The sequence below is a fragment of the Odocoileus virginianus genome, chromosome 6, assembly GCF_023699985.2.
Source record: "Odocoileus virginianus isolate 20LAN1187 ecotype Illinois chromosome 6, Ovbor_1.2, whole genome shotgun sequence".
Lineage (NCBI taxonomy): Eukaryota > Metazoa > Chordata > Mammalia > Artiodactyla > Cervidae > Odocoileus > Odocoileus virginianus.
This window is the reverse complement of record NC_069679.1, coordinates 20,477,838-20,494,708: the sequence shown is the minus strand read 5'-3', so window position 1 is coordinate 20,494,708 and position 16,871 is coordinate 20,477,838. Positions and strand designations below refer to the sequence as shown.

At 39.0% G+C, this 16,871-nt stretch overlaps 2 long non-coding RNA genes across 2 annotated transcripts in view; one reads left to right on the top strand and one right to left on the bottom strand.

Annotated features, from left to right (window-relative positions):
• The first annotated feature begins 492 nt into the window (after window positions 1–492).
• On the top strand, window positions 493–3,465 carry LOC110128364 (uncharacterized). The gene is made up of 2 exons (XR_011488216.1): window positions 493–2,260; window positions 2,364–3,465. It is a non-coding gene; the product is annotated as an uncharacterized lncRNA (long non-coding RNA).
• Window positions 3,466–4,455: 990 nt separating this feature from the next.
• LOC139035599 (uncharacterized) overlaps window positions 4,456–16,871 on the bottom strand; it is an 86,282-nt gene continuing 73,866 nt past the window's right edge. Inside the window, exon 4 of the long non-coding RNA XR_011488215.1 lies at window positions 4,456–4,712. This is a non-coding gene — a long non-coding RNA (uncharacterized lncRNA). The remainder of the gene's footprint in view (window positions 4,713–16,871) is intronic.

Here is a 16,871-nt window from a genome sequence, read left to right as displayed (position 1 = left end):
AATCATTTATTTCGGTATTATTTTATTATTATAAAGGAATTGGTATATATTATATTTAATTTATTGTTTGCTTTTTGCAAGTTTAAGTCACAATGGGTACAGCACAAATTTTAGTGTAAATAATTAAGACACTATTTCTTAGTTATATAAACAGATTTGCTGAAAAACCAAACCTTAAGCAATTCAGTAGGCCAACAAGATCAAGTATGTTTGAGTAAAAAATAATGATTCCCATGTGTTACTAATGTTCTACACAACTAAATGGAAAGTGTAGAGGGTGTTTCTGAGATTTCATTGAACCATATCTGGCTGAACAGATACAGAGCTCCCTTTGGTTGTACTTATAATTTACAGCCTACTTGAATGTGGTAGATAATTTTCAAAAGTAAAGATTTCAAGCCACTTAAAAACTCAAAAGAGATTTACCTCTCATCTAGAGCTTCCTGGGTTTAAAGATCTCATAAAAGGTCCATGGAGATGGTAAGAAAAGATGCGTTTTAAATCTGAAGAATGGAAATAATTTAATTCTTCAAGTTTGAGTATAATGACTTACTTTCTCTTTGTTTATTTCCAAACTATCATCTTGCTTCAATCATACTATTATATACCTTTAGAGACTCTGGAACAACACATCCCCAAGCCTCCCTGAATTAGAGTTTATAATAGAAACCTTGCCTGACCCTTAATAATTGTTGCTTTACTGAAATACTGTAATACTTAAACTAAGTTGCTTATTACACCAAACATGAAGTCCTTTGACCCTTAAGGTTCAATATTGATCAGCCCTACTTCTGTCAATACTTACCTCTAGTGTCAACAGTTTTCAATGTGGAATAAATTCAGGAATGGATAGTCTTTTTAATCCACAGAAATTTAAAACACTTAATTTCTATGCATTATAATTTTACCTAGTTAAATAATTACTTATTTCTTCCATACTCTGACTGGAGATTGGGCATCATTGTGAGTATATCATTAAATGTGATTACAATAAGTTAGCTATAAATGATTCTTACATTGGGTACAGGATTCATGTAAAAATTTTAACTGATAAAATGTTTCTCCAAAAGAAGACTTAAAGCAAGTGTATTGCAAATTCAACAAAAGTGGCTGAGCAATTTTTTAATCTTGAGATCATGAGGGGGAAATGCTTTTAAAAAGAATATTCAAGTGCTTGCTTTGCCCTTGGATAATGCAAGAGCAGTTTCACTTTTTTTAAGCTGTCGTACTTTTCAGATTGTCAAATGCATATCAAAGAGCTATTCTCTTGGCAAATTTTATGAATTTCAGTTCCGTTTTCTTGACAATTTAAAATTCAATTATTCCAATTATAACTAAAGGTCATTAGTCTAATGTGGCAACTTCATGACAGTTTAGTTACAAGAGAATTTCTCAGCTTAGAGAGGAAATTCTGCCATATGAGAAATTTTTATTGTACTAAAAAGTTGGATGATGGTAGAAAAGAGTTTTGTTTTCCTCTCATGCTTTTATTATTTACTAATGAAAACATACACTTAATATTTCTTCCAGTCACATAAATGGTGTTCTCATCACCATTTATAATATGTAATATCTCATGTCTTACTTCTATGATTAGCATCACCAAATTAATAGCAAATGCCTTCTGATATTGCTGGATTTATCATTATATTTTGTCTTGAATTTCTTTTGAATTGCATTTCTTTTCGAATTTTAAATAACCTTAACCTGAACATCATTTTCAGATCTAGGGGAAGACATTTTCATTTCAATCATGTTACAGGTAGAATTTCTATTAAGATGAAAAAGGAGATGAGTTGGAGACCTGGTAAATATTTTAACATTGGCTCCACTTGGTGTGATAATGGAGAACTCCTCAGGGAAAACATACCGCAGAAGAAGACACAGTGGGTGCGGAGTGTCAGGCCCACAGAGATACAAGGGTCTTTATCCTTGTCCTACCCCCAACGAAACTGACTTTGCAGTGGTAGGTAAATGCTACTGCTGCTGCTGCTGCCAGGTCACATCAGTTGTGTCTAACTGCGTGTGACCCCATAGACAGCAGCCCACCAGGCTCCCCCGTCCCTGGGATTCTCCAGGCAAGAACACTGGAGTGGGCTGCCATTTCCTTCTCCAGTGCATGAAAATGAAAAGTGAAAGTGAAGTCGCTTGGTCGTGTCCGGCTCTTCACGACCCCGTGGACTGCAGCCTACCAGGCTCCTCCATCCACGGGATTTTCCAGGCAAGAGTACTGGAGTGGGGTGCCATTGCCTTCTCCGAGGTAAATGCTAGATAAATGTATTCAACAGCTATCAATTAATTGTGCATCTGCTCTGTGCAAGGTCAATAGTGAAAACTCACCATCTTCTGTTTTTGCATTTTAGTGTTCCAGACCCCGTTAGAGGCAGAGATGAACAAGATGGCATCTGCACTGGTTCTGGTGCCCGTGACACGTTTACCCCGAGGAGAAATGATCCACGTGTGGCATGCTGGAGCAAGCTCTCCACACTAACTGTTCTCATCACCATTCTGAAATCTTTGCGTCACTGAGGCAAAGCTGTCCTAAGGATTTTAATACTGCAATTCACAGGCCTTTTGTTAAACAATAAGACCCCAAATGACTTTCTACCTAGATGTAAACATGTGTTTCCCTTCAAGATTTCAAAAATGTTCCCTAGCAACACAAACTCTCTGAACTTTTAGCTTCCTGCTAGAGCTGTGTAAAGTCAGCTTCTTCTGAGTCACTGGTTGATTTTTTTCTGGTATTATGGTTTACCAATTACCTCATCATTATCATTTCTTGTCCACTGACCAGAAAGGCTGTAGTTGTACATGACAGTTGTATTTGGCATTCTATATGGTCTCCCTATCAACTCACTTTTGAGGCCCAGTATTTAGCAGAGAATGTTCTTTTCTATATAGCAGCTTATTAGTTTCATCCACTCTTGTGCTATAAGCATGCACTTTACCTGCATTATTTCATTTCATCCTCACAGTGATCCTCTATGGTGCAGAGATAAAAATTGGTCACCACAAACTGAAGAACAAGGACTCGAACCAGGAAGATCTGACACCAGAGCTCTTACTCTTAACCACTTCATTGATACTGCTTCTGCAAGAATGGCCTTTCTACAATTAAAATTATATAATGTATTAAAAAATTTATTAGAAGAGTAAATCCTAAGAACATGAAAACTAACTCTTGGTCAAAATGAAAGCTTTTTTTAATTGGTGTGCTGAAGAGACAGCTAGAGAGACATGTACCTTTGCTTCTAATTTACAAGTAGGACACAGGAGCAGAAAATGTGGTGATAAAAGACTATTTCTGTATTTTTAGACATTCAGCACATTCTACCATCACCTAATTGTTTAGATATGTATTCTGCAGTGTCCTTTAGCTTCCCTACCATAGTCAAAAGGTACTGTATAGCTATTTGCATGTAAGTGGTGGGGTTTATTTTGAATAAAGAGTGAATGTAACTTCCATTTTTGCCTGTAATATATAAACATGAATCAGTAAAAAATTTTCCTGAATCTTCTCCAAGAAACGGCATGCATTTCCAGTTAATCTCATAACTTTAACTATTTGGCCATGTTCCACGATTGATAGATGTTATTTTAGTTCAGATACAGAGAGAGAGAGAGAGAGAATACACCCGGGCCAGAGGATGGGGTATGTATTAACTTTTAAACATATTTTGCTCACTAGTCAGTGTTTTTTTGGAAACCCAACATACTTTGACTGATCTCTGTGATAATTGTCAGTACTTAACAAATTGCAAAAATGACATGCCCTACAAAATCCATCAAATTGGTGACAAAACTTACACAGGGTCTAGGACATCAAGGCTATCCATTACCTTTCAATGGTGGGGGTCAATTGAAAATCACTTAAACCTCTATAAAAGATGGCTTTTAAGGAGCAGTTTGGCTGATGGAACCTAGTGGACTCGGAGAGAAGGAACTTAAAGTCTGACTAAAGATATGCAATGAAAGTGAGAAAAACATAGGGCAGAAACTAAAGAAATTTTGAGATATTAAAAAATCATGTATTTTCCTTCATTACTGCCTACATGACAGTATCCAAAACCCTTCACACAAGGCCCTCCACGAGCTGTGCTAACCTGATTTTCAGGTCTTATTTCCCAGAACCCTCCCCTATGTTTTCTGTCCTCTTTCACACCGGGTGCTTTTTCCCAGCGACATGGTATACGCTCATGTTTGAGTGCCCCTGGTGTCTTTCCACCTCTGCCCCCATGTCATCTGCTTCACAAAATGCATTAATTAATTAATTTATTTATTTTTATTAGTTGGAGGCTAATTACTTTACATCATTACAGTAGTTTTTGTTATACATTGAAATGAATTGGCCATGGATTTACATGTATTCCCCATCCCAGTCCCCCCTCCCACCTCCCTCTCCACCCGATCCCTCTGGGTCTTCCCAGTGCACCAGGCCCGAGCACTTGTCTCATGTACCCAGCCTGGGCTGGTTATCTGTTTCACCCTAGATAATATACATGTTTCAGTGCTGTTCTCTTGAAGCATCCCACCCTCCTCTTTTTATGAGAACTCTGCAACTCTCCTCTCTCCCACCTCCACTCAGCACACCCAACAAGCAGAAGGGACTGCCTTTTCCCCACGGTCCTCTAGTTCTTTCAGTATCTTCTTATCACGCTGACACTTGCCAAGGGTCAAAATGCAGGGCCTCTTTCAAGGTCTTGTCTCCAAATCTAGTTACATAAAGTACTGGAGGTTAGGGCTTCAATATAATGGGTTCTGGGCAAACACAATTCAGCGCATAACAGTATCCACTCATTTATCCTTACAAGCAACAGCTCCACCTCTGCACTATTTTTATGATGAGTTTCTTCAAAAACACAGCGTTTCTGTGCCTAACTCTACTCCTGGCTCCCACAGTCTAGACCTCAAGTCTACTTATGTTGGAAAGGGACTTTATTCCTTAATGAGTGAATAAAGACAATGGTTCCAAATTCCAGGGTTTCTTACAGAGTTTAAATTGTCAAAAGCTAAGCCCTCGTGTCAATATAAGGAAACAGAAAAGCAACCCCCTTTTTTTAGCACTGAGAAAACAGGAAACATATTTGGGGGGGTGGTTGCAGTTATTAAAAGCTTGAGAAAGGAATCTAAAGGTACATACATTAGCCATTTCAAGTGGACAGACACTGGCCTAGTTAAGAAGGATGACTGGTGCTTGCTACCTAGTATATCAGCCTACTTTCTGACCCTGGGACCTATGAAACACCCATTGACAAGAAGGGATTCTTTCATGTGGGGGGGGGGGGGGAGTGTAACTTTTCAAAGGATCCTAATTCCAGGCCAAAATGAGGAGCATTGACTAAAGCCTCTTTAGAATTCTGCAAACTTCCCTGTTTGGGTAAGCAGGGGGACTCTCAGGCGGTATGAAGACACTATGTTTAGAGGGCTCGCCTATTGCCGTCTCCTCTCTCATAAATCGCTCTCACACTGTGCCCAGAAAAAGCAATTACCTGTGATCCAATGCACTGCATTTGAGCTCCAAGTGGAAAACCGCAGTGGATGAAACTAACCATGACCTCAATTTGGAGCTGGCCTGATGTTGGGCCTGCTTACTTCAGAGGGGAGATCACTATCCCCTGTGCTCTTTTCACTCAAGTGTTGTAAAGTGGGGAAACAATACAGAGGTCCAAGACATGGTAACTCCTCTCCAATCCAGAATTCTTTTCCTTCCTTTTCTGCATGGGAAAATTTGAAATCATCCCTGTGGGAAGGATTGTTTTGGGGGTGAGGGACTGTTAATGCTACCTTTACCAAGCCACTATATTCTTCTCTCCCCCTTTCACTTCCTCAGGCTTTTAATAGATTACATCAGGCTTTTAACAGTTTACATCAGTATGCTGATGCAATTTATGTGTGTAAATAAATGGGAATAGCTAGTAAATATTCAGAAAGCAGCAGAACCATCTTTTAACACACGTTATACTGGTGAGTATTTTTTCATAATTTCCCAGATCTACTGCCAAAGTGCATTTCCTAGAGATCTTTGTAGCAATGTATGCATCCAAATATGGTATGAGGCATCACCTCACTGGAGTCAGAATGGCCATCACCAAAAAGTCTACAAACAACAAATGCTGGAGAGGGCATGGAGAAAAGGGAGCCCGCCTACACTGTTGATGGGAATGTAAATTGGTACTGTCACTATGGAAAACAGAATGGAGGTTCCTTACAAAACACTAAAAACAGTTACCATATGATCCTGCAATCTCACTCCAAGGCCTACATCCAGATATCTATTTAGAAAAGATACATGCATGCCAATATTCATAGCAGCACAATTTACAGTAGCCAAGACATGGAAGTTAAATGTCCATCAACAGATGAATGGATAAAGAAATGTGATAGATGTATACAATAGGGTATTACTCTGCCATAAAAAAAAAAGTGAAATATTGCCATTTGCAAGAACATGGATGGACTGAGAGATTGTTATACTAAGTCAGACAGAAAGACAAGTATATGAAATCATTTATATGTGGAATCTAAAAAGTGATACAAATGAACTTATTTACAAAACAGAAAGAGACTTACACACATAGAAAATAAACTTATAGTTACCAAAAGAGAAGAGGGGATGGAGGGACAAATTAGGAGTCTGGGATTAACAGATACACACTACTATATATAAAATAGATAAACAACAAGGATCTACTGTATAGCACAGGAAACTATAATCAATACCCTCTAATAACTTATAATGGAAAAAAATCTGAAAAAGAAAGAATACATATATACATGTGTAACTGAATCACTGTGCTATATACCTGAAACCAACATACCACTGTAAATCAAGTATACTTCCAATTTAAAAAAATTAGTCTATGCTGATGGCTACTAGAGCATGCAAAATACAAAGTTGTGTTAGAAGACTATCAGCACAAAGTTACAGGCAGTTATGGGAAAGTAAGCATTTTTTTAAGGAGCCTTTAAAAAGGCTTTGCCTCATTTGTTTCATCCTCTCTCTCATCACCCAGAATCCTTCCTGCTCTTTCTCTAATAGCTGGGCAGTGGAAAGATGGAAGGATTAGGCTAAGCAAGCAGAGCCTGCAGAGAGCAGAAACAGATTTACTAACTTTGATGGCGGCTTCTAGTGAGTCCTTACCATACACATGGCTGGGCTGCCATAAAGCCAGCTGAGCTGATCACCTTAAATAGATTAAAAGATGACATCGACAGATTTTGAGCAGAAATGATTTCATTCTTTCCTCTCTCCAGTTACATGGTTAGCTGGTTCACACACTGATTTGTTATAGCACACGGGGCTGGCTCACATCCCTGCAAGCCTTCTGAAGTCTTGATAGCATCGGAAACTGTCTCCTGAGAATGTGCAAGACAGGAGGTCTGAGCTCCTCTCCTTCAAGGACACTCTCTTCAATCCATTATCTCCTACTCAGGTGCAATCGTCTAGTCTATCAAAATACAGCGATTGAATAAAACTTTTATTTCAGATAATGAATGCACTGATTTAATAAAGGGTTTGTACTACATGGTATTATAGTTCCCTAAATGAACACTGAAATGCTAAGATGGAAAAATTTACCATTGGTCCAAGTTAAATCATAGCCACTTCTGTTAAACTGCATACCCTAATAAGACACCAATCCATTTGATACTTTTTAAAAAATGTGTTATCTTATATAAGTGCCTAACATTTTCCAGCTGTTTTAAAGCCAACTGTTTTTCCTATCATAAGTACATCTGGCATCAGGCAAACAGATTATAGCCATGGACAACTGACTAATTTATGATGTTTTTATATTTTCATATTTTTGGCAGACTAATCCAGGTTGATATATTAGCCTAGCTTTCTTAGATGAATCTTAAAATCTTGTGTTCTTAACAACCCTTTTACCTTTTTCTCTCCCGAACCCTAGAATATTTTTGTCATGTCCTAAAATTTAATTAAAAAACAGAGACAGGGAGAATGAATTGAACCCTTATGTTCTGTTCTCTAGTGCCCCTTCTGTAGTTGACTTCCTAGAAGGAATTATGAATCTGTGTACCGGTGTTACTTTTGAAAGATCTTTATACTTTTGATCATTTTTCTTCCTAAATTCATTAGGCACACTGACACTTGGTGTTTACATCCTACTGTCAGAATTGCATTTTGTCCAAATGCAATGGGAGCTTGGTAAGTCAAACCAAGCAGGAGTAGAATCAGTTGCTTGCCTTTGCAAAAGAAATATGAAGTTTTAAGCCATAGGGAATGGAGGCAAGACTACTTTCTGTGGTGGTTCTGTTTTGGCATCTTGAGTTAGAGGGGCCAAATCCACTCACCTTCTCAGATGTCTTTTTAATCTGACATCCCCTAGTGGGCCATCCCTTAGCTACTTATGGGAAATCATAACTACTGGGTTGAATATGCCATATTCTTCCTTTAAATATCCACCCAAGGCCTCAAAGTAATGGACGTGTTTTTAATAAATCTAATATATAAATCATTCATCAGATACACTTCAAAACAGAGCAGCTATCAGAACACCCTGAAAGATTCATTAGAACATTTTTTTTTTGGCAGACATGTCACAGAGTTAAATAAATGTGTGTCAACTCAAAACTGAGATGAGAAATGGCAGAGTGTTTTATGGGTTGAGTCAAGAAGATAGGAATTCTAGTCTCATCTCTATTGCTGACTTGTTTAATGACTGTAGTAATATTTATGACTTACTCCTAACTACTCTTCCTCCTAGCCAAAAAAAATAGACAATGTCTACAGAGGATGTTGAGCTCCTAAGAGAAGGGCCCTAAATAAATTCAGTTGGCAGTAATAAAGCCCTGCCTTTATAAGCATGGAGCCAGTTTGCCTGGATTCAAGTCCCAGCCCCACCACAGCTCAGCACTCAACCATGGGTTAATCCACCACTGAAATGCACTGGGTATTATACACAATACCACAATGAACATCTGTTAACACATAGATATGTTTATGTGTTTATATGATTATATCTGTAAGGAGAATGCCTAAAAGTGAACTTCTTCACTCTAAGGTTAGGGAAATTTTAAACGTTCATGTATATTCCTAAATAGCCCTCCCAAAGAGGCTATACCAAATTTGTACTCTGGACAGTATATGTAAATTCCTATTTTTCTACACCTTTGTCCATATCATTCATTGGCAATTTTAATTTTTTTAATCTTTATCAGTCTAAGAAGTGAAAGATGGAGTTTGACTTTAATTTGAATTTCTTTAATTTTGAGTGAAGATACTCATCTTTTCATATTTTGATAGCCATTCATTAGATTATGCATATCCCAATCCCCATTTTCTATTGGATACCTGGTGAATTTTTTTTTCATTGAATCATAAAGTACTTGGTAGAGAAAGATTAAGATCTTTGTAAAAATATAATTTGGAAAGCAATTCTGATTAATTTTGGTCATGAGGGATATTAATACATTTGAGAGTTTTATGGCAATTGGCATTTTTTGCCGTCCTTGGTGTTCAGTCACTAAGTCACCTCTGACTCTCTTGTGGCCCCATGGACTGTAGCACCCCACACTCCTCTGTCCTTCACTGTCTCCCAGAGTTTGCTCAAATTCATGCCCATTGAGTAGGTGATGCTATCTAACCATCTCATCATCCTCTGCTACCCCCTACTAACTGAAAAAGGATAAAACCTCCCCAAGCATGAATAGTGAAAGGTTATTACAATAACCATGGAAATAATCCAGATTATATGAAAAGCACAATGCAAAGGAGTCCAAGGTCTGATCTCTGCTGTTAAAGGATTCAAAATAAATAACAGAAGATGAACTCACATGAAATGATAAGAATCTCAGATGATAAGAGGAAGAAGTGACCATAAATACTCTAAGAACTGAGGAAGGAAAGTTCATCTTCGTTGGAGTGGTTACGGATATTGCTTAAAATAAAACGACATGCTGGAATAGACAGAAAGATTAAGAAGTATAAAAGTGAGAATCAAGGAGAGGAAAGAGACAAAGGTGAATGGAATAGAGGTTTGGATGGAGGAATAGGGAAAAGTTTACACACAGAAAAGTAGGTTGGGGTCAAATTATTGAAGGTCTTGGCTATCCGGTTTAGCTTGGATCCTACACTGTTGGAGCAAATGAATTTTTTTGTGAAGAGCACTGATATAATAAAAATAATTTTAGGATGATAACAAGTGAATGGAAAATACTGAGTTGCAAAAGGAGATGAGTATTTTATGAATACTTTCTGTGGGGAAGAATCAACTAATTCAAAGGAAGAGTGGTTTATATTTTCTTCGATTTATGATACATAGAGCTGTTATGGAACTAATGCTACATAATGTTATCTAAGAAAATAAGAAAGATCCAAAAACCCAGAATTCTTTGTGTATGTGTTGAACATTCCAATGCAGTGCCTTTGTCTAAATCTGTGATTCAGCTTTCATACCCTTTCACTCACTCATCCTAACGACGGTGAGCTTTTCTTTGTTAGGTCTGGAATTCATACTGGTCTTTTCACAGACTTAGAAATTCCAAACATGCTATTGTCATTACACCTCATCTGTCATCCTAAGGAATGGCTTTATTTATTCCTGTGATTTAAAGAAATAAAGTGATTGTAAGAAGGGGCTTAGAATAATGGGAGGAAGGTGTTGGCTACATAGAACCAGCAATTTCTTTCTTACTATATTTCCCTTACATGTTGGTAAGGGCTAGGTAATAGCTCTGAGAATTCTCTGCACTGTAAATGCAGCATTCATTCAACAAGTATTTCCGGAGCACCTAAAATGCGTCATGGACTGTGCAAGGCACTGGAAACACATAAAACTGATTGGAGAAGGGCACGGAGGCTCTGTTCAACGCTCTGTGGTGACCTCAATGAGAAGGACGTCCAAAAAAGAGGGGATGTATGTATACATATGGAGGACTTCCCTGTAACTCAGACTGTAAAGAATCTGTCTGCAATGCAAGAAACCTGGGTTCGATCCCTGGGTGGGGAAGATCCTCTAGAGAAGGGAATGACAACCCACTCCAGTATTCTGGCCTGGAGAATCCCATGGACAGAGGAGCCTGGCGGGCTACAGTCCATGGGGTCACAAGGAGTAGGACATGACTGAGGGATTAACACTACTACTATATACATGTAGAGCTGATTCACTTTGCTGGACAGCAGAAACTAACACAAAGCAACTATACTTCAACAAAAATTAATTTAAGAATAAAGCCAGTCTTGGCTCATATGAAGCTTACAGTGTGGTGGGACAAATATAAACAAGTCCACATTTTATCGCTGCTGCTCCTCACAGGTGACAGGGGGCTGGGCTCCTCTCTCAAAATTTTCCTACATAACAACCCTATACTCTTGTTAGGGTTTACTTCATTTACTTTATTTCTATGTGTTCATTTTTGATAGGCATAGGAGGATAAAAGGAATTCAAGCAATAAGTATCTGGCAAACGTGAAATAGCAGATGTGCTAGTCACTATGGAAATCACCAAAGAATAAAAATGGAACCAAATCATAGAAATGGAGAGATACAGTAAATACATTCACCAAAGTAAACTTTCTAAAGTGGGCAATGAGACTAAATTGATGGCACAGACAGTAGGTGCCATGGAAACTCAGAGACTTCCAGAAGGCACCACGTCTCAAAGGATGGGTCGAGTCTGAACAAGGCGGAGAACACATGAGGAGTCAGTGAGAGTCAGTGACGCCCAACACGGTCTGATTTGTGCAGGAGTGGTTCAGGGACTCCCAGCACGGCTGCAAACACGGGGTCCTAGGACTTAAATTGGCTTCTCTTTCTCGCTCCATCTCTTGGCTTTGCTTTTCTCTGCACTAGATTCAGTCTCAGATGAACTGACTCTACATAGTAGCTGCAAGGCTTACATCTTGCTTCTTAACTACCCAAAACAAAAGACAGTGTCCCCCTTCCAATACAAACAAAGTTTGTTTCTAAACAAACTCCTGTGATTCACCCTCATCGGATCAACTTATGTCATTTTCCCATCCCTGAGCCAATCTCTGTAGTTGGGGGGGTGGAATTCACAGGTTGCCCAGGTCTGGGTTACGTCTCCACCCTTAGAAGAGAAGCATATATTTAGCTATATCAGAACAATAGCAGGGAGAGGGTTAGTAGTTTCCCAGAGGAAACAAACTATGCTTTAATTAGAAAAATAAGAACCATCATCATCATCATTGGAAGCTCTCTATAAAAAAGAATTACTATGTAGTGGGTACTGATCTAACCAACTTCCCTTATGTTACTTATTTACTCCTCCTAACATCCCTGTTAGGTAGGTAATCATCCCATCTTCAGATGGGGAGACTGAGGCATGGAGATGTTAAGTAATTATCACATGGCTAGTAAATGGCAGACCCAGGAGTTGAACCCAGACTGTCAAGTTCATGCTCTTACCTACTCTGGTACATTCAGATTGACTTCTATACCCCTAGAGTAACACTTAAGCTCAGAAATGAGCAAAGTATATGAAGAACAATGAGAAGACCAGTAATTCAGCAAGATGGTAATTTTTATCTACTCTCACAGTTATGTAAACAATATCCAAAAAGCCAACAGGTTGGGCCATCCTCATCAGGAGGATGAGCAGTTCCGGGCAACCACTGACTGAACTTCCAAGGGAAATGAAATGGTCACCAGTGAAAACTGAATAATTCCTCAAAGGCCACTCCAGCCCAATTCTCTCAACAGCTTGTAGTTACACTTTGATACAATTTACCAAGGACTGATTTCATATCCATGTCTCTTTCTCTCCTGCTTTGAAACATCAGTCACGCAACATATATAGATCTTAGTTAAAACTAACAATGCATTCAAAAACACACACAAAATCAGACGACTGCCATTGGCATAGAGAAGCAGATCCAGGCTTGAGTCTGTTTATTGTGCATTTCCTGATGCAAAGAAAAGCAAACACAGTCGAGAAAACACCACAAACCATTATATGGCGACAGCTCGTGCACTTCAGAAGAGAAATGGATACATTAGGAAAAGTTTTTCCCCCTTTGATGTAGAATATGCTATCTTTTTTGTATTAAAATGGGAGTTAACTTTAAATAAATAAAATTCAGCCTGTAGGCTTCAGAAAACTAATGCCCTATTGTGACAGTGTCATTTCTCTGATCCCTGAAAGCATTATGGGAGTTAACTTGGGCCTTCATCATGATTTTCCTTTACGGCGTGGAGAGCACATTACTTTTTCATCTCCATTTTATTGATTTCCCCTCACTTCCTCCCACATTTTCTCTCTGCCAGCTGTTACCTGTGCCCCTTCTGCTCTCCCAAGCACTATGAGGGTAGATAAAGAGAATGTCTTCTGTGTTTTTGGATGTGGGCAGTCCAGGCACTGCTGCCTCCGTGCTCCACCCTCAAGTGAAAATCTCTATTCTGCATTATTTGGGGGGGGAGGGGAAATAAGCCAAGGACCCTAGACCTGCCTTTAAGAAGAGATCAGGATGAGCCTCATGTTCCTACAATGAAACAGAGGAAGAATACGCAATTTCTAGTTTGTAGTGGTTGTTTAGTCGCTAAGTCATGTCCAACTCTTTGTGACCCCGTGGACTGTAGCCGACCAGGATCCCCTGTCCATGGAATTCTCCAGGCAAGAACACTGAAATGGATTGCTGTCTCCTTCTCCAGGGAGTCTGCCCGACCCAAGGATTGAACCCGCATCTCCTGCATTGCAGGTGGATTCTTTTCCGCTGAACCACTAGGCAAGTCCACAATTTGTATAGTCAGCAAGTCTTTAATTGGACTTGAGGATGTGCCTCCTCTATTCAGGATACAGGGTGCATGAGACAGGTGGATAACAAAATTTATTCTCTTTTGTGAGTTTTAGTTTTCCTAAAAGAGCCCCAAATAGTCAAATATTAGGGAATTTTAGTCCTCTAGAATTTGGTAATAGAATGAAGCCTTTTTTCTTTAAAAAAAAAAAATTACTTTTAGATAAATAAATACGTAGAAATCTCAAACAAGGTGCACTATGCAACATGATATAAGCACTGATAACAAGTATTTTTACCCTTGCAATTGTTCATTTTGGCCATTCTTAGAGTTCTAGAAATTGCCTCCAAAAATAAAGTGTATTTGAAAGATACACTTGTACAGGCAAGACTACAATTGGAAAAAGAAAATTCTTTAATACAAAACAGTTGCCATGATTAAAGAGTTTTTCATGATTCCTTCATTGTTAATAAGATTTGAAAACAGCTTCTACAGTTTAACTTTTTAAAACAAGAGGTGTGTGTGTGTGTGTGTGTGTGTGTGTGGTTAAAGAAGGTGTGGATTCATGGAATTTTATGCAAAACTGGGTATGCATATGCATATGTTCTTGTTCTGGAGAAAGGCTTGGTAGCTTTCATCAATTCTCAAGAGGGTTTGTGACAGGAAGCAGTCTCAATGTGCCTGTCTCACTTGCTTTCCCCACACCAGCCCTCCCTTTCTTCTTTGTAGTCAACAGTGCTCTGTCTGTCTTGCCAGCTTCCTATTTATCCCTCCCCAGATGAATTGTTTTTGTTTTCTGACCAAGTGAGGCTGGGCCAGGGGAGCTCAGGAGCTGCTTCCCTGGTGGTGATGCTGACAGACAGATGGCAAGGCTGCTGGGAGTGGCAGTGAGTAGCTTCTGGGTAAGCTGTTAGGAAGATGAACGGTGCACTTTGACCCATTCTAAACAGCATCTTCTAGGCAGGAAATGGGGCATCCAAGATGCCACCCATGTAGACAAATCTCCATTAGAGTTAGGATAACGTCAAGGGGGAAAACTGAATCAGGCAGTAGTTTTCCCTGAATACTTCACTGTTATCTATTTGTTTTCATTCAATTATATTTTAATTTTATTTTTTGGGAGTTGTTGTTGTTGTTGTTGTTTGCCATTTTCCTTAGCTTCTGTACTGTCTTTCTATAGGACAAATAGGAAGTACTATTTCTGGCAAGACAGGATTTTCTGTCCTGTTGATTGATGGGTTAATTTTTATTGAGCACAGCACACTACCAGCAGAACCAAAACTCCAAGACAGAATTCCAGCTCTAGGAATTTATGTTCTAATGAAAACTATGACAGACAACACATGCAGTCCTCCTCCCAGTTTCTTTCTTTTATGAATATTCCCTCCTATTTCTCTCTCTTAAGATAAGTCTACATAAGCAAACAGTGCATACTGAGGCAATTAGACATATAACTTGGGCCCAGAAACATGCTATCAAGACAACAAAGACAGCCAGTTGGATCAGGCAACCTGGTCAGGGGCTGGAGTCTGGTTTCATGGAAAGAGTTTCACTAATCATATTCGCTGAGTAGCTGCTCAATATCAAGCTTTAAAAGAATCAAATATTCCTCCAGATTCTTTTGGTTTCATTCTATATCAAGTTAGATTAAATTATATGAGATTAGATTTTTTTTTTTAAGTTACATTTTTGGAGTATGTAATAGCTTAAAACAGAAATCCCTTCACTGAAATACAATTCAATACTGACCGTATGGCATAACTTCATGAAGAGCTAATGATTTTTTTAAGTCAGTTGAAGAATGTTTCATTGTCCCTCCAAGGCCATGATATAAGGATCCATATGATCATTTCTTCAGTAAATTAGTGGCCCCCCAAAAAAGTTTCCCTTTCCAAACCATTCTCTTTCCCTTCTCTCAAGCACTCAGAGCTAAATAATCAGGTGCGTGCATGCTTAGTTGTTCAGTCATGTCTCTTTGTGACCCCGTGGACTGTAGCCTGCCAGGCTCCTCTGTCCATGGAATTCTACAGGCAAGAATACTGGAGTAGGTAGCCATTCCCCTCTCCAGAGGATCTTCCTGCCCCAGAGATAGAAACTGGTCTTCTGCATTGCAGGCAGATTCTTTACTGTCTGAGCCTAGAATGTTTTCCAATTTGCTTAAAGCAAATTTCAGTGGACAAATGAACAAAATGTGTCACCCTAAATCAGTCACAGTATTTCCAAGCCATCATTTATACATCTATAAAATGAAGTGTATTGGAGATGATGAAGTCCAGCTATGAACCACCACCACCACACACACACACACACACACACACACACACACATTTTATATGACTTTTGAACTCATTCATGTCTTTATTTAACTACAATAAAAGCTTCGTAAAAGCCCTGCCCATGGGCTGTATACCCCTGGTTCCTGGCACATAAAAGGAAAACACTATGGGGAGGGAAGTGAGAGGGAGTTCAGGATGGGGGACACATGTACACCCACAGCTGATTCATGTCAATGTATGGCAAAAACCACTAAAATACTGTAAAGTAATTAGCCTCCAACTAAAAACAAAGGAAACCACTAATACACCCTGAATGAACACTGGATAGTGTTCACAACAGTGTGTTCTGCTGCATGATGCTCTGAATCCTTCTTTGGAAGGAAGCAAAACCCATATTATAAATTCTCATAATTTATTTGTACGTAATTCTTACACCATTTTTTAAAATCTTACATTTAATCTGCCTGTGTAGCTACAGCTAAAATTTTGCCATTTCTTTCTCTTCCACTTTTCTCTTACTGAACTCACTGTTGTGCACACTTTTCATAAAAGGCCCAATTTAAAAATAAAGCTAAAACATAGAACGTGAAACTTGCAGGCAGGTGAGAAGGGTGTGGCATGCTGGGAAAGAAGTGAGCCTGGTCCCCATGCCCATGGAGGCCAGGTTTGCTGCCACCAACCTACCAGCTGACAGCCAACCCAACAACACACAGAGGAAACAAAATTCTTTGCTCCCTAACCTAACAATGTTAAACTCCCATGACCCCTAGCAATGGGCCTTATCCTGAAGAACTGGGCAGAATGAGCCAACCAGAGTCCTGGAGACCCCCAAGATTCTTGTTGCTCATTGAAAGGGTCCACAGTGAGGCATATGGTCA